The 22,852-nt window shown below is 42.8% G+C and overlaps 1 long non-coding RNA gene across 1 annotated transcript; it reads left to right on the forward strand.

The window, feature by feature from the left end:
- The first annotated feature begins 308 nt into the window (after positions 1 to 308).
- LOC139563702 (uncharacterized) lies at positions 309 to 1,763 on the forward strand. Its single transcript, XR_011672624.1, has 3 exons — positions 309 to 518; positions 606 to 712; positions 1,152 to 1,763. It is a non-coding gene; the product is annotated as an uncharacterized lncRNA (long non-coding RNA).
- The last annotated feature ends 21,089 nt before the right edge of the window (positions 1,764 to 22,852 follow it).

The raw sequence follows: 22,852 nt of genomic DNA on the forward strand, positions 1-22,852 counted from the left end.
AAATAAATAAATAAAAAAGGTAACTTATTTGAAAAGTCATTACTATATTACATTGAGTATCAAGCTACCCCTTGGTCTTTTGGGCAAATCTGGTCTGTGATACGAGTTTTTTTTTTCACGCCTAGCTCAGCTATTAGACTATTGTTTAGTGAAGGTTGAATAGTACATTGTTCAGCTATTAGCCCTCCTCCCCAACTTGCAACAAATTGCAGTTCCCATCTCATTCCTTTCCCTCTTCCACGCGTCATCATTCTGCTCCTGTGTGGCTCGCTTGTGGGCGTGCTGGCAGGATATAGCAGCATCTTCGGTTGTGCGTCAAGAATTCTGCATACAGTAGCACGTTTGTATGAAGGTGTGGTTATTCACAGGCAAATTGTTATATGCTATGGAGGTACAGTTGTGTCTTTTTGTCGAGAGCAAAACCTTTTTTATTTTCAATCAGAAATAATTGTTCTGAAAGCAACTTTTTTCCGACACAAAGGAAGTCAAAGCGGACACCTACGAAGATGACATCTCAGGTAAGCAGCACTGGGCTGAATTGACGTATCCTAAAAATTAAATCTGCTGCTTTAGATTGCTTTAGAAGCTGTTTTCTTTACTTTCAGAGAGCGAGCTGACCAAGGGGTGGAAAATGTAGATATTGCCAGATGTTCACTGTCCGAGGAACAGGCCGTGGAAGCTTTATTGCTGGCAAAAGTGTCCATAACCAGAGGTAATTAAACTGTTCTGTTCTCCATCCCTGCCTGTCTTGTTGTACATGGAACCTGTCTCACATGCATTAATTTAAAAACCCTTAAGATGTCAGCTGCTAATTTTCAGATTTCCACCACATAAACACAGCCATTTTCACTGGGCTATATGTTGCTTCCAAGTCATGATTTCCCTGGGGGTTAGCCTTGCAAAAACCAAGTGGTGAGACACATAGCCCTCTATATTTAAATGTTTCAGGTATACTCCTATAGGTGTCTGTGTCACATACAGTATCTTCTATTGACATTATCTTCTATTGTTTGTTCTCATGTGTCTGTTTTTCAGCATAACGTATTCTGTAGCCACTTAGTGTGGACACCAGGTGAGACCACACACACACACACAATAACAGTCTCTCTTCTTCACTTCATCCCTCTCCCCCTTCTCCCTAAATCCTATAGGTTATATCAGCTGTTTGGTTAACCCCTCCCGCATCTGAACTGGCTGACACAGAGGGCACAGCATGATCATAGGTGAAATGTCACTTGGTCGGGTCAACAGGAAGTATTATTAAAGAGATGCTTTACATTGAAATACAGACAGAGATGTAGTAGTCCCAGAGTTAATGATCCAAGGTCAGTTTTGCATTTCACCTCCTGATTTAAGATGACTGACCGTGTTAGAATAAAAAAAAAACAAGGCTTAATCATGCTCTCTATCCATTTGTCACTTGTCTGCAGGTATGTTTTGATGTGAGAGAGGAAGCCAGTCCTGTCATCGCCACCTCACCCGCTCTTAAGATAACCTTCGGGCCAACTGGGGATCCAAGGCTGGTTAGGAGACACCGCAATTGTGATGAACTGAGAGAATATTAGGGTAGCACTGTAATTCATGAATGATATGTTGTCTGTCGCTGTTCTTACCTCTTTCCCTTTCTGTCTTCTACACCTCTCTCCCCACCTTGTCTTTCTTCCTCATTTTATAATGCACAACATATGTGCATTGAAGTATAGATTGCACTTGTATTTATAATATTACAATTATAAAGCATGTATGTATTTATAACACCTGGATAATGAACATCTTTCAATAAAGTGTTTCACATTCTCCACTGGTTAAAATTAAGTATCTAATTGAAATACTATCCTGTGTCCTCAGATTAATGCAGATGAAGGGAGTTATATGTGCATAGTTCTTTTTCTGTATATGTGAATTACAAATCAATCATGTTTCTAGTCTATTGTATAGTTACAATGTGCAATCATTGATGTCTCAGGAGCAGGAGTGGTAAACACCGTTGAAGTGTATAATTGTAATACATACATGCAGACACAGAATCATTCAATTAATGGAGTTTGATATGACTGAAAAAGAAAGTCTCAGAGATTCATACCTGAACCGCACCTTTATTTGCCAAGGAAGAGTACATGATCAGTGAATATATTTAATGTATAGGCTACAATGTGGAAATCTCATGTGTGGTAATAACTACAGTACATCCTTGGCACAATAAAGTTATTATATTCTAATCTATCCATAGGCTTCATTAATGCCATTCAGACTTGAAGTTGGTACAACAACTATGATAGCTGAGGTTCATAGATTGATATGAATATTAGTTCAGAACCTAACGTTTTAGGGTCCATACACAGATTGGCTACATATTGTAGCTAGCTACACATCCATAGGCATACAGTTATTTTTATCCTCCACTACACAATAAGTAAGTAAATAGTTAGCTAGCTATGTTAATTCAGCTGCATTGCAAGGCAAGCTTACACAATTGTACATTCAATTTGCAGTAAATGCTTTAGCTAGCTTCTTCACATCCACTGTTTCACAAGACAACAGCCTGGTTTGCTGGTTTTCTCAGGAGTCCCTAAAACAAACAACTCAAATTACAAATTCATTCTCGTAAATTAACTTTATGACAAAAACATTTGCAAAAACGCTTGTCTCTACATTAACACATTCCTCTCAATTGTACATTTTTTGCTTGACTCATTATGACATTATAACAACTTACATCTGGTTCCACCGTAATGTTTTGTCAGCCAACTATGTTGAAGAACGCCACAAGGCAAAGGTGGCTTGCGTCAAAATTCATCATTGGAACCACTCGATATGATTGGTCATATAAAAGCCTTGGGACCCAAATGCATAATGAGTGCTCTAACTCCCCCTTGTGGTGGTCTGGAGACCACCACAAGGGGGTCCTTCCCAGTCTAAAATCTTTCGAAGACTGAAACCGGTTTCCCTCAAGAATTTACCTGTATTTAGCACCATCCATCATTCCTTCAATTCTGACCAGTTTCCCAGTCCCTGCCAATGAAAAACATCCCCACAGCATGATTCTGCCACCACCATGCTTCACTGTAGGGATGGTGTTCTCGGGGTGATGAGAGGTGTTGGGTTTGCGCCAGACATAGCGTTTTCCTTGATGGCCAAAAAGCAGCATTTTAGTCTCATCTAACCAGAATGCCTTCCTCCATATGTTTGGAGAGTCTCCCACATGCCTTTTGGCGAACACCAAACATGTTTGCTTATTTTTTTCTGGCCACTCTTCCGTAAAGCCCAGTTCTGTGGAGTGTACTACTTAAAGTGGTCCTATGGACAGATACTCCAATCTCCGCTGTGGAGCTTTGCAGCTCCTTCAGGGTTATCTTTGGTCTCTTTGTTGCCTTTCTGATTAATGCCCACCTTGCCTGGTCCGTGAGTTTTGGTGGGCGGCCCTCTCTTGGCAGGTTTGTTGTGGTGCCATATTCTTTCCATTTCTTAATAATAGATTTAATGGTGCAACGTGGGATACTCAAAGTTTCAGATTTTTTTTATATAACCCAACCCTGATCTGTACTTCTCCATAACTTTGTCCCTGACCTGTTTGGAGAGCTCCTTGGTCTTCATAGTGCCGCTTGCTTGGTGGTGCCCCTTGTTTAGTGGTGTTGCAGACTCTGGGGCCTTTCATAACAGGTGTATATCTACTGAGATCATGTGACAGATCATGTGACACTTAGATTGCACACAGGTGGACTTTATTTAACTAATTATGTGACTTCTGAAGGCAATTGTTTGCACCAGATCTTATTTAGGGGCTTCATAGCGAAGGGGGTCAATACAAATGCACCCACCAGTTTTCAGTTCATTATGTTTTTAGATTTTTTGAATTTAGTAATTTTTTGAATTTCACGTTACAAATTTGGACTATTTTGTGTTTGTCCATTACATGAAATCCAAATAAAAATCCTTTTAAATTACAGGTTGTAATGCAACAAAATAGGAAAAATGCCAAGGGCGTGAATACTGTTGCAAGGCGCTGTACAAGCCCTTAATCAACAATGCAGTTCAAGAAAGAGTTAAGAAAATATTAACTAAATAAACAAAAGTAAAAAATAATAAAAAGTAAAACAATAAAATAACAATAACAAGGCTATATACTGGGGTGTTGTAGTGAATTTGGAGAGCAGACTGACAGGGATTCAACCCATGTTCTCTTCACAATCAGTGACAGGCAGGGACTCAACCCCTGTTCTCTTCACAGTCATTGACAAACAGGGACTCAACCGCATTTCAATTCGTTCAGTGACAGTGCCAAGAAAGTTTTTTGTTTGTGCTCATAAAGCACCATGGACGTTAGAAGAGTCTATGCCTATAGTCTGAAATTGCCAGGGGGAAACTTGGTGTGCGTGTGCCTGTGTGTGTGAATTATTAGATCATTATATTGATAAGAATAAGTGCGCAGTGCCGCCTGTTTGAACGTGTGTGTTAGATTTTTACACACACACCTGCATACACACACAACCCTCCCGTCTTACCTAGGGATGTAACCACGTTTCCTCCTTATGAAAATAATCTGTGGCACAACCTTTTCCAGGTCCTAATACTTATAATTAAATGGTTATTATGTGCTAAAAGAGCAACGATTTCTTTCTTACTAAAGCCTAGTTTCACCAGGTCATCTAACTCAGGCATTTCCACAGTGACAGGGAGCCAGGGAGACATGCACTTAACCAAATCTCCTGTGTTAGTCTTGAAATATAACTTGAGACTTTATTCAAAAATGTTGAACTTTATTCTCAAAACTAAGTGTTGAGTTTATTCTCAAAATATTTACACTTTGTTCACAACATTTAATTTACTTTAATTTTGAAATATTTCCACATTATTCTCGAAATATTGGCACTTTTTAAAAGTCCTATATGGGCCCCCTAAAAATTATCCAAGCACCACCCTGTTTTAGCTTTTTCTTCACTTGGCCCTGATAAATACTCTTCCATAAGTCAGTCTTACATTGTATTATGTTCCGTTCACTTTATAGATATTGTTTATTGCATCAAAGATGACTTTGTGTGTTAACTTATGAAAGCTTATGCTTCAGTGCACTGATTGGTTTCCGCCCAAAATTATGAACTCTGTGTAGTTATACTTTTTTTCTGTGTTAATGTGGGAAGAAAATTACAACATTTGTCATGTTATCCCGTGTTTTAAGAGAAGAGAGAATTGTCTCTTGTAATATGTTAGTGTTTTTTTATAACCTGATACAAACTTGTGTTTGTGTGACTTAGTTATAAGACTGGGTGTACTGTATAGCTAAGATCTGTTTGAGTGTGACCGCAGCATGTGAGACATCCCAGGGTTTTTACTACAGGAGGTCAGTTGTATGGAAACTTGCAGAAAGGAGCACTTGATAGTGTGAACTGTGACAAACAGCTTCAAAAGCCTAGAATCTTGCTAATCCAACTGCGTTGTCAGATTTAAAAAAAGATTTACTGCGAAAGAATACGATGCGATTATCTGAGCACAGAGACCCATACCAAAATACTTTTTCAACCAGCACCGGCGTAACAAAATCACAGATTGCAATTAAATAAATAGTTTACCTTTGAAAATCTTGCTCTGTTTGCAATCCCAAGGCTCATTGTTACACAATGAATGGTCTTTTGTTAAGTTAAATCCATTTTTATAGCCTAACACGAAACATTTTGTGAACGCTTATCTCGTTGAATGTCGTGTCATTCAATTTTCGACGAAACATTCGACGTAAATACACAGACTAAACCTGACTTTATCTAGTCATGTTTGGTTTCCTTGCAATCAACTGTTTGTTTGTAACACAACCAAACTTGATGGGTCATTTCGCGGGACGTATTGACCCAAAGAAACCGATTGGAAGACAACAAGTAACGACCTCATTGTGCACCAATTATATGACCGCTGTTTCGCTGATTGACTGTATTTTAACCCAATGACCACTGATCGTCTTGAAATCTAGCTGGGTAGATAGCCAATGAGCAGAAGTAAACGACAATATGTAATGTTTGTGTTTTGGAAGACCAACCCATGTAGTAAACTCCGGCGTAAAGACCGTCATTCGCCATTGAAGATTCATACTGGAAGGAGCCAAACTCATTACGCACAGCACTGTTTCGCTAACAAGCATCTTCAGATGTTTATATATCGAATATCATGGCTAATAAGTCAGGGAAAGCTAAATCTAAGACTAGATATACGAATGTAGACAAAATGATAGTGGAAATTGATCGTGAAAGTGAAACATATGCTTTTGGAAGACGACTCAGTTAGCGACTATGACTCAAATGGAAGCATATTTTTTGAACGGAGAGGACATTGTTTTGGACTGGTAAGTTCTTCTCATGCTAATGCCGTTGTTTGAAATTAATAATATAAAACATTATTTGTGATTGTTTTTATTTGCAATATATAAAAATGTAATGAAATGTGTAAAGTACACATTGGCTATAGTTCCTCCAGCGGCATGCTTCCTCAACTCAGTCTACATTTTATGGATTAGAGGGAGCATGGTCGAAATGCGTGTGTCTGCCGCTCCACCCCACCCCCACATGAAATAGCCTATTTGAGGCAGGCCCACAACAATGGCCAAAGTGAAATGGAACAGCACTTTGTTCCCTGTACTCTATATATCTGTTTATTATACCTGTTGATACAGGGCTCATATGTGAAACTATTCTAACTGAACATTTTCTTTCACAGTGACACTGACTCCGAATGGGAGCCCCCAGTGCCAACGTGTCCATCCCCCTCTGAAGCTGGCTGTCTCTGGCTCCACACCTCCCGGGCCATCTAGAGGTAAACTGTTCATATTTACTCTTGAGGTGCTGTCCTGTTGCACCCTCTACAACCACTGTGATTATTAGTGTCTGACCTTGCTGGTCATCTATGAACATTTGAAAATCTGTTCTGTTATAATCTCCACCCGGCACAGCCAGAAGAGGACTGGCCACCCCTCATAGCACTTTGAGATATTAGCTGATGTACGAAGGGCTATATAAATAGATTTGATTTGATAGAGGACTGAGGGTCTTCCAAATATTGAAAGTGTGTAAATAGTTACCCATGTTATTTTGTAAATGTATATATATATATATTTTTTTTTTCCCCCCTCCATTTCTTGGGAGGGTGTGTTAGAATACCATTTTGGTATTTTGTATATAGTTATTTCTTTCAAAATGTATACCTTCACCAATTTGGCCACTTGGGTACATTTGGGCTACTTGTGTGGGACACCTGGGTGACTTCATGATAAATGTCATGTAGCACACTCATTTTGGAAGTTATCATTATGAAACTTTGCACAAGTACTGTTGCCCTCTTATGTTTTTCACTGAAATTGTCCCCATATTCATATCCGAATGTTTGTTTTATCTTGTTCATTTTAAAGATGATGATACAACAATTAAAAAGAAAAAACGTATGTTTTTTTCATTGTATTATCTAAACCAGATCTATCGTGTTATATTCTCTTACATTCAATTCACATTACACAAACTTCAGAGTGTTTTCTTTCAAATGGTACCAGGAATATGCATATCCTTGCTTCTGGGTCTGAGCTAGAGGCAGTTAGATTTGGGTATGTCTTCAGGCGGAAATTGAAAGAAGGGGGGGGTAGCTGTAAGAGGTTTTAAGTTACAGCCATATTCTAAAATGGATTGAATAAATACAAATCTTCAAATTACACACAATACCCCATAATGACAAACCCGAAAACAGGTTTTTAGAAATTTTTGCAAATGTATTAAAAATAAAAGACTGAAATACCTTATTTACATAAGTATTCACACCCTTTGCTATGAGACTCGAAATTGAGCTCAGGTGCATTCTGTTTCCATTGATCATCCTTGAGATCTTTCTACAACTTGATTGGAGTGCACCTGTGGTAAATTCAATTGATTGGACATGATTTGGAAAGGCACACACCTGTCTATATAAGCTCCCACAGTTGACAGTGCATGTCAGAGCAAAAACCAAGCCATGAGGTCGAAGGAATTGTCTATAGATCTCCGAGTCAGGATTGTGTGGTGACACAGATCTGGGGAAGGGTACCAAAACATTTCTGCAGCATTGAAGGTCCCCAAGAACACAGTGGCCTCTATCATTCTTAACTGGAAGAAGTTTGTAACCACTTGTAACCAGACTATTCCTAGAGCTGGCCGCCCGGCCAAATTGAGAAATCGGGGTATAAGGGCTTTGGTCAGGGAGGTGACCAAGAACCTGATGGTCACTCTGACAGAGCTCCAGAATTCCTCTGTGGAGATGGGAGAACCTTCCAGAAGGACAACCATCTCTCCAGCACTCCACCAATCAGGCCTTTATGGTAGCGTGGCCAGACAGAAGCCACTTCTCAGTAAAAGGCACATAGCCCACTTGGAGTTTGCCAAAATGCACTCTCAGACCATGAGAAAAAAGATTCTCTGGTCTGATGAAACCATGATTGAACTCTTTGGCCTGAATGCCAAGCATCACTTCTGGAGGGAACATTGCACCATCTGTGCGGTGAAGCATGGTGGTGGCAGCATCATGCTGTGGGGATGTTTTTCAGCGGCAGGGACTGGCCGAGGGAAAGATGAACAGAGCAAAGTACAGAGAGAACCTTGATGAAAACCTGCTCCAGAGCGCTTAGGACCTCAGACTGGGGTGAAGGTTCACCTTCCAACAGGACAACGACCCTAAGCAAACAGCCAAGACAATGCAGGAGGGGCTTCAGGACAAGTCTATGAATGTCCTTGAGTGGCCAGGCAAGAGCCCGGACTTGAACCCGATCGAACATCTCCGGAGAGACCTGAAAATAGCTGTGCAGCGAAGTTCACCATCCAACCTGATAGATGTGTGCCAAGATACAGGTGTGCCAAGCTTGTAGCATTATACCCAAGAAGACTTGAGGCTGTAATCACTGCCAAAGGTGCTTCAACAAAGTACTGTGTAAAGGGTCTGAATACTTATGTAAATGTGATATTTCCTGTTTTTGCTTTGTCATTATGGGGTATTGAAAAAAACGATTTAATCAGTTTTAGAATAAGGCTGTACATAACAAAATGTGGAAAAATACTTTCCGAATGCACTGTACAAGGCACTAAAAAAAGGACTTTGCTACTAGCATGAACAAGACCAAAGAGGATGGTAATGATGAAATGTGGAGTTTGAGGGTGGATCAGTGGTATAGAAAAGGCACTTAAAGCTTAGCCTGGAAATTCGAATGATGCTGCTGCATTTCTTCCTTCCTTCATTCCATCCTTCCATCCGTCCTTCCTTTCTTCCATCCTTTCTTTCTTTTTTCCTTCCTTCCTTCCTTCCTTCCTTCCTTCCTTCCTTCCTTCCTTCCTTCCTTCCTTCCTTCCTTCCTTCCTTCCTTCCTTCCTTCAATGGAGCTGAAAGTGTTCAAGTTCTCTCTCGCAGGCAAGCAAGTCTATGCACATCAACAAAGCTGCTTTTCCAACATCATTAAACAAACAAACAATCTAGCACATTTGATATGCCCAACAAGGCAAGTCAATCCCTGATGAACCTAATCCAGTGCTTTTATTCCTGCAAAGTGGGGAAAAATCTATGATTTCTGAACAGTCACTGGTTCCATGCAGAGTATTATTACTGTACGTAAAATAGAATGCTTTTATTTTTTGTTGTTTTGCACTGTAAAGAACGTTTTACAGATACCTATTTACCTTGCCACCCACACATACAGGGGACATACTGTTATGGGACATTATTCCAAATAGGATATCACTGCAAAGGCTATGAATCGATACAAGCTCAACGAGACACTTCGCTCAGATGAATAATGGAGTGTTTTTGTCGTCCCCAATGCCTCATGAGGCCTCTTCATCTCCCCTCCTTCTGGGAAGCAGCCCTAACTGATGTCGACCTTCTCAAGGTTCTGCGATCTCACAGTAATTGTTGGAGTGCCAATCATTAGAAAATGGTTTGGGAGCCAGTCCACAGACTGCAGTAGGGCCCCGTGCCCCACAAGGCCAAAAACAGCCCATCTGATGTTATGAAGATGGACTCTGAGAAGAGTTCAGCAGGCCATCACTCTATTCCTGTTACCTTCGAGAATCACTGGCCAGGAGAGGAGAGGAGATGACGGGGGAGAGAGAGGAGAAAGGGGGAGGAAAGAGGGGGAGAGCAGAGAGACCACTTGGAGAGGATGAATAACAGGCTGATTAGAAGACCCTCCTCAGTCTCTCCAGGCTTCTGATTCATTGGGAGGTAATGGGAGAATCTAGTGTACTGTGACTTGAGTCTAAAAACTTTACCCCAATGGTCGATTGGTTAAACCTGAGAAAAAAACTATTCAGCTAATGCTGACAACAAACATTTCTGAGAAAGAATTGGTTATACTAACCATAATGATCATTGCTAGGGGAAGAAGGGGAGGGGGTGCTCGACAACATTGTAAGTCAGGTTTTGATGTTATTGTCAAATTAGTTGCTTGTTTTTACACTGCACAGCCAAATAGGAATTAGTGTGGTAGAAATTCTAAAGAAGAGAGAGACTGTAGATTCTTCCAACGACAACGTTATTATAAGATTTGCAAAAATGGAACAATCAACAATCACTCAAATAGTTCGGAATTGAAAGACCAATGAACAGAGTTGGCGCTCTGCTTTTATAGAAAGTACAAACTCTTTGTCTTCATGGCATGTGAGACACTTGTATTTTCAGGAATGTTTAATATGACTATTTGTGGCGATCACCGTATGTTGTCGAATTTAAACCCGGTACCGGTATCCGTAGCACAGAGAAGTTTAACAAAATGCTGAAAAAGGAAAGGGATCTGAATACTTTCTGAATGCACTGTAGGTTCAAGTTCACGCATGGTTATGAAGGTTAGCTACAATATGTACGTTTAGTCAAGTTATTATGCCAATGATCAAAGCCATGGATGGGTGATCTGCAGATTATCAGATCTTGATGGAACTGAAAGTAATCCCTTAATCACAACATTTGGAACTTTTAGGCACAATTTTGTGATGTTTGGTTAGCTGCAATTTCCTTTCCATCACAAGCCAGTTAACACAGGACAAGGGTACTATGTAACATCTCTAACACTACAAAATCATCAGTAAAGTATTCTTTCTGATGATGCCAGAGAGCGCTAATTAAAACGCATTGAGGCCTGTCATTATCAAGCCACTGTCTTGATCTTGATGAAGTTCTCAAGTGTGGAATGGACTGAAGCGAAGGAGGCAGAGTCCCATGAAATTAACAATCAATTAAGTGTTTTGTCAAAGTGACAGGTAAGGCAGGGATCTTATGATACAGGTGAATGAGGGGAAATTAATCCAGAGGTGTCACTCTCCGTCTCTCTCACAACAAGTGAATGCAATTACAGAGATTGAATTCTCGCCGAAGTGATGATCCTTTTTCTTTCTGAATAACTTTGTCAGGAACTGAATGTATACATGGCTTGAGTGAGCTGACATGGATTACAATCCCTCTTTAAGCAGGAAACAAATCATTGTTATTGATTGTAGGTGTTAAAGGGATAGTGTGAGATTTTGGCAATCAAGCCATTTTTCTAGCATGCTAAACTGTTCCCAGGCAATAAGTAATTCAAGGCACTTAATTGGGTATACAAAGTCTATAGGACATTGTATATTTAAGAATACTCCTAATTCCTAATATTGAGCCCCTTTGCCCTCAGAACAGCCTCAGTTTATACAAAGCAAACTATGGTCAGGGCGTGACAGTACCCCCCCTCCCAAGGTGCGGACTCCGGCCGCAAAACCTGAACCTATAGGGGAGGGTCTGGGTGGGCATCTGCCCGCGGTGGCGGCTCTGGCGCTGGACCTGGCCCCCACTCCACCATAGTCAATCCCCGCTTCCGTGGCCTCCTAGGAACGGCGACCCTCCTAAATGACCCCACTGGACTGAGGGGCGCCTCTGGACTGAGGGGCAGCTCCTGACTGGCGGGCGGATCTGGCAGTTCCTGACTGGCGGACGGCTCTGGCGGCTCCTGACTGGCGGACGGCTCTGGCGGCTCCTGACTGGCGGACGGCTCTGGCGGCTCCTGACTGGCGGACGGCTCTGGCGGCTCCTGACTGGCGGACGGCTCTGGCGGCTCCTGACTGGCGGATGGCTCTAGCGGCTCAGGACAGACGGGCGGCTCAGATGGCGCTGGGCAGACGGGCGGCTCAGATGGCGCTGGGCAGACGGGCGGCTCAGATGGCGCTGGGCAGACGGGCGGCTCAGATGGCGCTGGGCAGACGGGCGGCTCAGATGGCGCTGGGCAGACGGGCGGCTCAGATGGCGCTGGGCAGACGGACAGCGCAGGCGGCGCTGGGTAAACGGGCAGCGCAGGCGGCGCTGGGCAGACGGCAGACTCTGGCCTGCTTAGACGCACAGTAGGCCTGGTGCGTGGTGCCGGAACTGGTGGTACCGGGCTAAGGACACCCACCTCAAGGCTAGTGTGGGGAGCAGGAACAGGGCATACTGGACCCTGGAGGCGCACAGTGGACCTGGTGCGTGGTGCCGGAACTGGTGGTACCGGGCTGGAGACACGCACTTCAAGGCTAGTGCGGGGTGGAGGAACAGGGCATACTGGACCCTGGAGACGCACAGTAGGCTTGGTGCGTGGTGCCGGAACTGGTGATACCGGCTGGAGACACGCACCACAGGGCGAGTGCGTGGAGGAGGAACAGGGCTCTGGAGACGCACAGGAAGCCTGGTGCGTGGTGTTGGCACTGGTTGTACTGGGCTGGGGCGAGGAGGTGGCACCGGATAGACCGGACCGTGAAGGCGTACTGGAGCTCTTGAGCACCGAGCCTGCCCAACCTTACCTGGTTGAATGCTCCCCGTAGCCAGGCCAGTGTGGCGAGGTGGAATAGCCCGCACTGGGCTGTGCTGGCAAACCGGGAACACCATGCGTAAGGCTGGTGCCATGTACACCGGCCCGAGGAGACGCACTGGAGACCAGCTGCGTTGAGCCGGCTTCATGACACCTGGCTCGATGCCCACTCTAGCCCGGCCGATACGAGTAGCTGGGATGTACCGCACCGGGCTATGCACACGTACAGGAGACACCGTGCGCTCTTCCGCATAACATGGTGTCTGCCCGTACTCTCGCTCTCCACGGTAGGCACGGGGAGTTGGTGCAGGTCTCCTACCTGACTTCGCCACACTCCCTACCGAGCCGCTGTGCTGCCTCCGTACGCCGGTATCCCTCCTCACACTGCTCCAGAGAATCCCAGGCGGGCTCCGGCACTCTCCCTGGGTCGATCGCCCACCTGTCTATCTCCTCCCAAGTAGTGTAGTCCAGATTCTGTTCCCATGTCCATAAATCCTGACTTCGCTGCTGCTGCTGCTGCCGCTGCTGCTGCCGCTGCTGCCCGTTACCGTTATATCGTCTCCGTTCCTCCCTTTCACGCTGCTTGGTCCTTGTTTGGTGGGTGATTCTGTCACGTTCGTCGTTTGGATGAAGAGAGGACCAAGGTGCAGCGTGATAACAATACATCTTCTATTTATTATAACGAAGACGAAGAGCACTTAAACAAACTATACAAAAACAACAAACGAACGTGAAGCTATAATTACAATAAGTGCAGACACAGGCAACTTACATATAGACAATCACCCACCACCCACAATACAAAACAGGCTACCTAAATATGGTTCCCAATCAGAGACAACGCAAAACACCTGTCTCTGATTGAGAACCATATCAGGCCAAACACATAGAAATAGACAAACCAGACATACAACATAGAATGCCCACACAGATCACACCCTGACCAACCAAAACATAAAACATACAAAGCAAACTATGGTCAGGGCGTGACAGGCCTAGTATGGTTCTCAATCAGAGGCAGGTGTCGATCGTTGTCTCTGATTGAGAATCATATTTAGGTAGCCTGTTTATCATTGTGTTTTGTGGGTGATTGTTTACTGTTTTCCGTTTCAGTGTTTGCACCATTCGGGACTGTTTCGGTTTTGATTCTCTTGTTCTTTTTGTATTCATTTTCATTAAAATTATTTATGGATACGTACCACGCTGCATTTTGGTCCTCCTCTCCTCCACCAACGAAAGTCGTTACAGTATGGGCAGTTTTATGTAGATGTTGCCATTCTGGAAGGTGTTTGTTGAAGTGCAAACCCTTCTACTACATTTTATTCAAATAATATTGGATCTTGAAACCTGTTTGAGATTTGTTGAGTCGTGTCATCACTCCTCGATAAATTTGAATTCAATATTTACTCTTCAATGGTAAACGCTGCATATGTCGACTCAATCGGAAATTATCTTTACATTTCTAGGGCTCAATCTGTAACACTTCAGCAATGGAGATTGAATAGAGCACTATGTCAATTAGCTAGAGTCACCTATTTACTTGTTTACTTCATTAAATCACAATTGTATTTAATCTGAAGCCACTGACACACCAGCGTCTATGGAACTCTTATCATTAGAACCATTCACACATGGCTGCATGATGACGTGCTCATAAAAAGCTGTACAAAGTGCTGTACAGAAACCTGGCCTAAAACCACAAACAGCAAGCAATGTAGAAGCACGGTGGCTAGGAAAAACTCCCCAGAAAGGCCAGAACCTAGGAAGAAACCTAGAGAGGAACCAGGCTCTGAGGGATTATGACAGAACATGGCCAAGATGTTCAAACGTTCATAGATGACCAGCAGGGTCAGATAATAATAATCACATTGGTTGTAGAGGGTGCAACAGGTCAGCACCTCAGGAGTAAATGTCAGTTGGCTTTTCATAGCCGATCATTCAGAGTTAGAGATAGCAGGTGCGGTAGAGAGATTCCAAAACAGCAGGTCCGGGCCAAGGTATCACGACCAGTTAACAGGTCAGGGTTCCATAGCCACAGGCAGAACAATTTAAACTGGAACAGCAGCATGACCAGATGGACTGGGGACAGCAAGGAGTCATCAGGCCAGGTAGTCCTGAGGCATGGTCGGCAGGGCAGCAGGTAGCCTAGTGGTTAGAACGTTGGGCCAGTAACCGAAAGGTTGCTAGATCGAATCCCTGAGCTGACAATGTAAAAATCTGTAATTCTGCCCCTGAACAAAGCAGTTAACCCCCTGTTCCTAGGCCGTCAATGTAAGTAAGAATTTGTTCTTAACTGACTTGCCTAGAGGATAACAAAAAGGATAACAAAAAAAATGGTCCTAGGGCTCAGGTCCTCTGAGAGGAGAGAGAGAATTAGAGGGAGCATACTTAAGTTCACACTGGAAAAGACATGAGAAATACTCCAGATATAACAGTCTGACCCTAGCCCCCCCGACACATAAATTATTGCAGCATAAATACTGGAGGCAGGGACAGGAGGGTTCGGGAGACACTGTGGTCCTGTCCGACAATACCCCCGGACAGGCAGGATATAACCCCACCCACTTTGCCAAGGCACAGCCCCCACAGCGCTAGAGGGATATCTTCAACCACCAACCTACTACCCTGAGACAAACCCGAGGGGGTGCCAACCCGGACAGGAAGATCACGTCAGTGACTCAACCCACTCAAGTGACGCACCCTTCCTAGGGACGGCATGGAAGAGCGCCAGTGACTCAGCCCCCATAATAGGGTTAGAGGTAGAGAATCCCAGTGGAGAGAGGGGAACCGGCCAGGCAGAGACAGCAAGGGCGGTTTGTCGCTCCAGTGCCTTTCCGTTCACCTTCACACCACTTGGCCAGACTACACTCAATCATAGGACCTATTGAAGAGAGAAATAAACAAATTAAGACTTAAAGGTTGAGACCGAGTCTGCGTCTCTCACATGGAAAGGCAGACCATTGCATAAAAATGGAGCTCAATAGGAGAAAGCCCTGCCTCCAGCTGTTTGCTTTGCAATTCTAGGGACAGTAAGGAGGCCTGCGTCTTGTGACCATAGCGTACGTGTAGGTATGTACGGCAGGACCAAATCGGAAAGATAGGTAGGAGCAAGCCCATGTAATGCTTTGTAGGTTAGCAGTAAAACCTTGAAATCAGCCCTTGCCTTAACAGGAAGCCAGTGTTGAGAGGCTAGCACTGGAGTAATATTATCAATATTACTAGCACAAACTGAAGTTTATTTAATGCTTTATCCGGGTAGTCAGAAAGTAGAGCATTGCAGTAGTCTAATCAATTTTCTGGAAGCTTGCTTCAGGGCTCGGAAATTTTCTGTATACCAGGGAGCTAGTTTCTTATGACAAATTATGAATCTAGGATTACAGGGACTCTCCGCAACTATATGCAATGTGTGGGACAAAATTGAGGCTATGACTAAGAAGTTGGAGCTCTTCTCTGTCTGCATTAACAAGGACAACACACAGGTCTTTCCATCATTGTATGATTTTGTGTGTGCAAATGAACTCAAGCTTACGGACAATGTCAAATGTGATATAGCGAAGCACCTGAGTGAATTGTGTGCGAATTTGCGCAGGTACTTTCCCGAAACGGATGACACAAACAACTGGATTCGTTATCCCTTTCATGCCCTGCCTCCAGTCCACTTACCAATATCTGAACAAGAGAGCCTCATCGAAATGGCAACAAGCGGTTTTGTGAAAATTGAGTTTAATCAGAAGCCACTGCCAGATTTCTGGATTGGGCTGCGCTCAGAGTATCCTGCCTTGGCAAATCGCGCTCTTAAGACACTGATGCCCTTTGCAACCACATACCTATATGAGAGTGGGTTCTCGGCCATAACTAGCATGAAAACTAAATACAGGCACAGACTGTGTGTGGAAAATGATTTAATACTGAGACTCTCTCCAATACAACCCAACATTGCAGAATTATGTGCATCCTTTCAAGCACACCCTTCTCATTAACCTGTGCTGAGTTATTCACAATTTTCAATGAACTAATAAGGTTTTATATGTAAGATGGTTAAATAAAGAGAAAAATTATGAATTATTATTATTTGTGCCCTGGTCCTATAAGAACTCTTTGTCACTTCCCATGAGCTGGGTTGTGACAAAAACTCACACTCATTCTTATGTTTAATTGTCACGCCCTGACATTAGATATCTCTGTTTTTCTATATATTTTGGTTAGGTCAGGGTGTGACTAGGGTGGGTACGCTAGTTTGTATGTCTAGGGTTTTTGTATATCTAGGGGTGTTGTATGTCCAGGGGTTTTGTATGTCTATGTTGGCCTGATATGGTTCCCAATCAGAGACAGCTGTTTATCGTTGTCTCTGATTGGGGATTATATTTAGGTAGACATTTTCCTCGTTTGTGTTGTGGGATCTTGTCTACATTGAGTTGCCTGAGTGCACACATGTAGCTTCACGTTTCGTTTGGTTGTTTGTTGTTTTGTTAGGTGAGTTTCAGTTGATTAAAATTATGTGGAACTCTACTCGCCTTGGTCTCATGATTACGACGATCGTGACATTAATAAATGTATCGTATAGTGTGTGTGTGGCAGTCTTGCAATGACGGCAAAAATCAACATTTGAGAGTGCAATGACCCTTGTGCTAGAGGGGGTACGCAGCTAAAAGGTTGAATGTTTGAAGGGGTACGGGACTGTAAAACGTTTGGGGACCACTGATCTACAGTAATTAATCATAGAGAACACTCGTTTTGTGACTCTGTCAGAACCCCTACTGCTTTCTTACAAGGGTAGAAACAGTGGACCATCACATGGTATGCCAGAATACTGCGGAGCGGATGTAAGGGGATGAGGCATATTTTGTGAGATGCTGATAAGACAGTGTCTTTTTGACAATCTTTTAATATGGAGCTTCCAGCAGATAAGGCACTTAGCCAGTGAATGTGAGGGCAGAAACCTCCTTTCTGCTATTCCACAGCCTGCTACAACACATTAGAACTAATAATGCAATATTCTACACGCATCAAAACGTACACTTTCTCAGTCCCCAACCTTTCCTTTTGTCTACCAAGCAGTCATATCGGCTTAGCCCACTAGGGACTTTTCTATCATAGTTAGTAACCAATATCTACTGTTTGTTTGTTATGCAATTCTGTGTGATTCTTTTGTTATTTAGTAAATAAATAATTAAGCTAATTTGTATATTTTTGATTCATTATGGAAACTAGGGTTCGTGCAGATAACAGAGAATGTTATGACGTTTGGAATGAGACTATTGAGGTAACGATTCATAATTAATTAATATAAGACTAATTCATCAGATATTAATATTATATTCCGAAAATTATAACTTTGTAATCAACTTTTCCATGGTGCCCCGCCTTCCTAGTTAATTAATGTTTACATTATTTGTTTAATCACGTAATAATTAAACCTAGAGAACTGATTTGATGTACAGTTGAAGTCAGAAATTTACATACACTTAGGTTGGAGTCATGAAAACAATTTTTTTAACCAATCCACACATTTCTTGTTAACAAACTATAGTTTTGGCATGTCGTTTAGGACATCTACTTCGTGCATGACACAACCAATTTTTCCAACAAATGTTTACAGACAGATTATTTAACTTATAATTCACTGTATCACAATTCCAGTAGGTCAGAAGTTTACATACACTAAGTTGTCTGTGTCTTTAAACAGCTTGGAAAATTCCAGAAAATGATGTCATGGCTTTAGAAGCTTCCGATAGGCTAATTGACATGATTTGAGTCAATTGGATGTGTACCTGTGGATGTATTTCAAGGCCTACCTTCAAAATCAGTAGCTTTTGCTTGACATCATGGGAAAATCAAAATCAAACAGCCAAGATCTCTGTACAAACAATAGTACGTAAGTATAAACAACATGGGACCACGCAGCCGTCATACCGCTCAGGAAGGAGACGCGTTCTGTCTCCTAGAGATGAACGTACTTTGGTGCGAAAAGTGCAAATCAATCCCAGAACAACAGCAAAGGACCTTGTGAAGATGCAGGAGGAAACAGGAACAAAAGTATCTATATCCACAGTTAAACATGTCCTATATCGACATAACCTGAAAGGTCGCTCAGCAAGGAAGAAGCCACTTCTCCAAAACTGCCATAAAAAAGTCAGACTACGGTTTGCAACTGCACATGGGGACAAAGATCGTACTTTTTGGAGAAATGTCCTCTGGTCTGATGAAACAAAAATAGAACTGTTTGGCAAAATGACCATCGTTATGTTTGGAGGAAAAACGGGGAGTCTTGCAAGCCGAAGAACACCATCCCAACCGTGAAGCACGGGGGTGGCAAAATCATGTTGTGGGTGTGCTTTGCTGCAGGAGGGACTGGTGCACTTCACAAAATAGATGGCATCAGGAGGAGAAACATTATTTGGATATATTGAAGCAACATCTCAAGACATCAGTCAGGAAGTTAAAGCTTGGGTCTTCCAAATGAACAATGACCACAAGCATACTTCCAAAGTTGTGGCAAAATGGCTTAAGGAAAACAAAGTCAAGGTATTGGACTGGCCATCACAAAGCCCTGACCTCAATCCTAAAGAAAATTGGGGCAAAACTGAAAAAGTGTGCGAGCAAGGAGGCCTACACACCTGAGTTACACCAGCCCTGTCAGGAGGAATGGGCTGAAATTCAATTTAAACAATTTAAAGGCAATGCTACCAAATACTAATTGAGTGTATGTAAACTTCTGACCCAATATGAATGTAATGAAAGAAATAAAAGCTGAAATAAATCATTCTCTCTTCTATTATTCTGACATTTCATATTTTTTAAATAAAGTGGTGATCCTCACTGACCTAAGACAGGACATTTTTACTAGGATTAAATGTCAGGAATTGTGAAAACTGAGTTTAAATGTATTTGGCTAAAGTGTATGTAAACTTCCGACTTCAACTGTATGTTTTTAAGGATGTGCGTATGACCACAAACTTTTATATAGTTGTTATCTACCATTACCGCCTGTCAGGAAGTCCAGGATCCAGTTGCAGAGGGAAGTGTTTAAACCCAGGGTCCTTATCTTAGTGATGAGCTTTGAGGGCACTATGGTGTTGGACGCTGAGCTGTAGTCAATGAATAGCATTCTCACATAGGTGTTCCTTTTTTCCAGGTGTGAAAGGGCAGTGTGGAGTGCAATAGAGATTGCATCATCTGTGGATCTGCGGTATGCAATTTGGAGTGGGTCTAGGGTTACTGGGATAATGGTGTTGATGTTAGCCATGACCAGCCTTTCAAAGCACTTCATGGCTACAGACGTGAGTCCTTTTGATCTGTAGTCATTTAGGCAGGTTACCTTAGTGTTCTTGGGCAAAGGGACTATGTTGGTCTGCTTGAAACATGTTGGTATTACAGACTCAGACAGGGAAAGGTTGAAAATGGCAGTGAATACACTTGCCAGTTGGTCAGCGAATGCTTGGAGTGCACGTCCTGTTAATCCGTCTGGCCCTGCGGCCTTGTGATTGTTGACCTGTTTAAAGGTCTTACTCACAACGGCTGCGGATCACACAGTCGTCCATAGCAGCTGGTGCTCTCATGCATGTTTCAGTGTTACTTGCCTTGAAGCGAGCATAGAAGTAATTTAGCTCGTCTGGTAGGCTCGTGTCAGTCGGTAGCTCTCGGCTGTGCTTCCCTTTGTAGTCTGTAATAGTTTGCAAGCCCTGCCACATACCACGTGCGTCGGAGCCGGTGTAGTATGATTCGATCTTCATCCTGTATTGACGCTGTGCCTGTTTGATAGTTCATCAGAAGGCATTGCAGGATTTCTTATAAGCTTCCGGGTTAGAGTCCCGCTCCTTGAAAGCAGCAGCTCTACCCTTTAGCTCAGTGCGGATGTTGCCTGTAGTCCATGGCTTCTGGTTGTGGTACGTACGTACAATCACTGTGGGGACGACGTCATCGATGCACTCATTGATGAAGCCAGTGACTGATGTGATGTACTCCTCAATGCCATCGGAAGAATCCCGGAACACATTCCAGTCTGTGCTAGCAAAACATTCCTGTAGCTTAGCATCTGCATCATCTGACCACTTTTTATTGATCAAGTCACTGGGCTTCCTGCTTTAATTTTTAGCTTGTAAGCAGTTTTCAGGAAGATAGAATTATGGTCAGATTTGCCAAATGGAGGTTGAGGGAGAGCTTTGTACGCATCTCTGTGTGTGGAGTAAAGGTGGTCTAGAGTTTTTTTCCCTCTGGTTGCACATTTAACATGCTGATAGAAATTTTGCAAAACAGATTTAAGTTTCCCTGCATTAAAGTCCCTGGCCACTAGGAGCACCGCCTCTGGATGAGGGTTTTCCTGTTTGCTTATGGCGGTATACAGCTCATTAAGTGAGGTCTTAGTGCCAGCATCGGTCTGTGGTGCTATGTAGACAGCTGTTGTTGCGTGCAAGAGCATTGCTGATACTTCCCAAACCTTGTGTAACATCAATGTTATGGAAATAACATCATGGAGTAGTATTCTTTGATAGGTGTTGTTAACACCATAGTACTTTGTCACCTTTGTGCTTTTGTGGGATGGTGAGGCATCTCTTTTGGCCACTAAAGTATGACTGTTCTGACTGCGGAAGTTGCCTGCCCGTTATATCAGATGGGGAATCCTTCCTACAAAGCCTTGGGGTGGTTCATACCACAACCTTTCAACTTGTACTGGTGGAATGTAATTACATTTTCCCTAAGAAAGAGCTCGTCCTAGCCAAGATAAATTAAATCAATACCACTCTCAAATTTAGCGAATCATTTCATGTAAAACAAGCCTTTTATCTTTCAATCAAACCCTCATCTAACATGTTAGCAGGGGGACTTCAAGAAACTGAAACTCATCTTCCTTGCTCTTAGTAATCCACCATGGTCAATTACAGTAAATGCAATGGACATACATCAATACAGTCACAGAGAGTATTGATCCCCATTATGGATGTGACAGAAAGTGCATATGTGTATGGGAATACGTGAGTGAGAGCATACATCGGAGTGTCCTCAGCTTGCACCATTACAGTAGGCCTACTCTATGTGTGGGTACCCACTGGGCACAGACATCATTTTTAATGTCACACAGTTTTAATGTCACATGCATAAGTACAGTGAAATGCCTTTCTTGCAAACTCTAAACCCAACACAAAGCTTACCCTGACCTTAGGGTTTTCAACGTCTACTCCATGTTGGCTCAACCTAATTTCATTGAAATGACGTGGAAACACGTTGATTCAACCAGTGTGTGGATGGGGTTGTGTTAGGCAAGGTGTTATGGATGCTCTGCTTGACCATAAATTGTAGTTTTACTGCTCTCTTGTGGATAATAGTGATGAGCAATTTTTCGAATCGTTTTACATAAAAATTCCCAGAGGCAAAATAATGTTGTATTACGCATCAAAATGTGTCCTTATCCAATCACACAAAACAGATTATGCTGAGGTACTTTCCAGGTCAAATGTGTTCTTTTAGCTTTTCCAACACTGTAGCATCTGTACATAGTTTAAAAACAACTCTTTAAACAGTAAAGAAAAAACAATGTACAGAGTTTATGTGCTGCTTAATAAGTCAGCACCTAACTTTCTGAGGGACGTTTGCCAAATAAAAGCAAACCAATCTGGTGCTTTACACAGTCAGTTGGGTAGGGTAATCCAAGAGGTGCTATCTAGAACCTGAAAGGGTTATTCGGCTGTCTCCATAGAATGACCCTTTGAAGAACCTTAGTGTTCCAAGAATAACCCTTTTGTTTCCAAGTAGAACCGTTTCCACAGAGGGTTTTACATGGAACCCAAAATGGTTCTACCTGGAAACAAACAGAGTTTTACCTGGAACAAAAAAGGGTTCTCCTATGGGGACAGCCGAAGAACACTTTTGGAACCCTTTTTTCTAAGAGTTTAGATACAGCTAGCATCTCTCCCAGTGGAAAACTAATTGGGAATCGGCACATGTGCAGACACATCTATCAGAGTGTAATACCAACCAACGGCAGGGAAAGACACAAGACAAAGTGTGCTGTCATGCTGAGGTCTGCTGTAAATCACTGTGCCATTTGGTTTGCTGAAACAACAG

The sequence above is a fragment of the Salvelinus alpinus genome, chromosome 34 (assembly GCF_045679555.1).
Source record: "Salvelinus alpinus chromosome 34, SLU_Salpinus.1, whole genome shotgun sequence".
Taxonomy (NCBI): domain Eukaryota; kingdom Metazoa; phylum Chordata; class Actinopteri; order Salmoniformes; family Salmonidae; genus Salvelinus; species Salvelinus alpinus.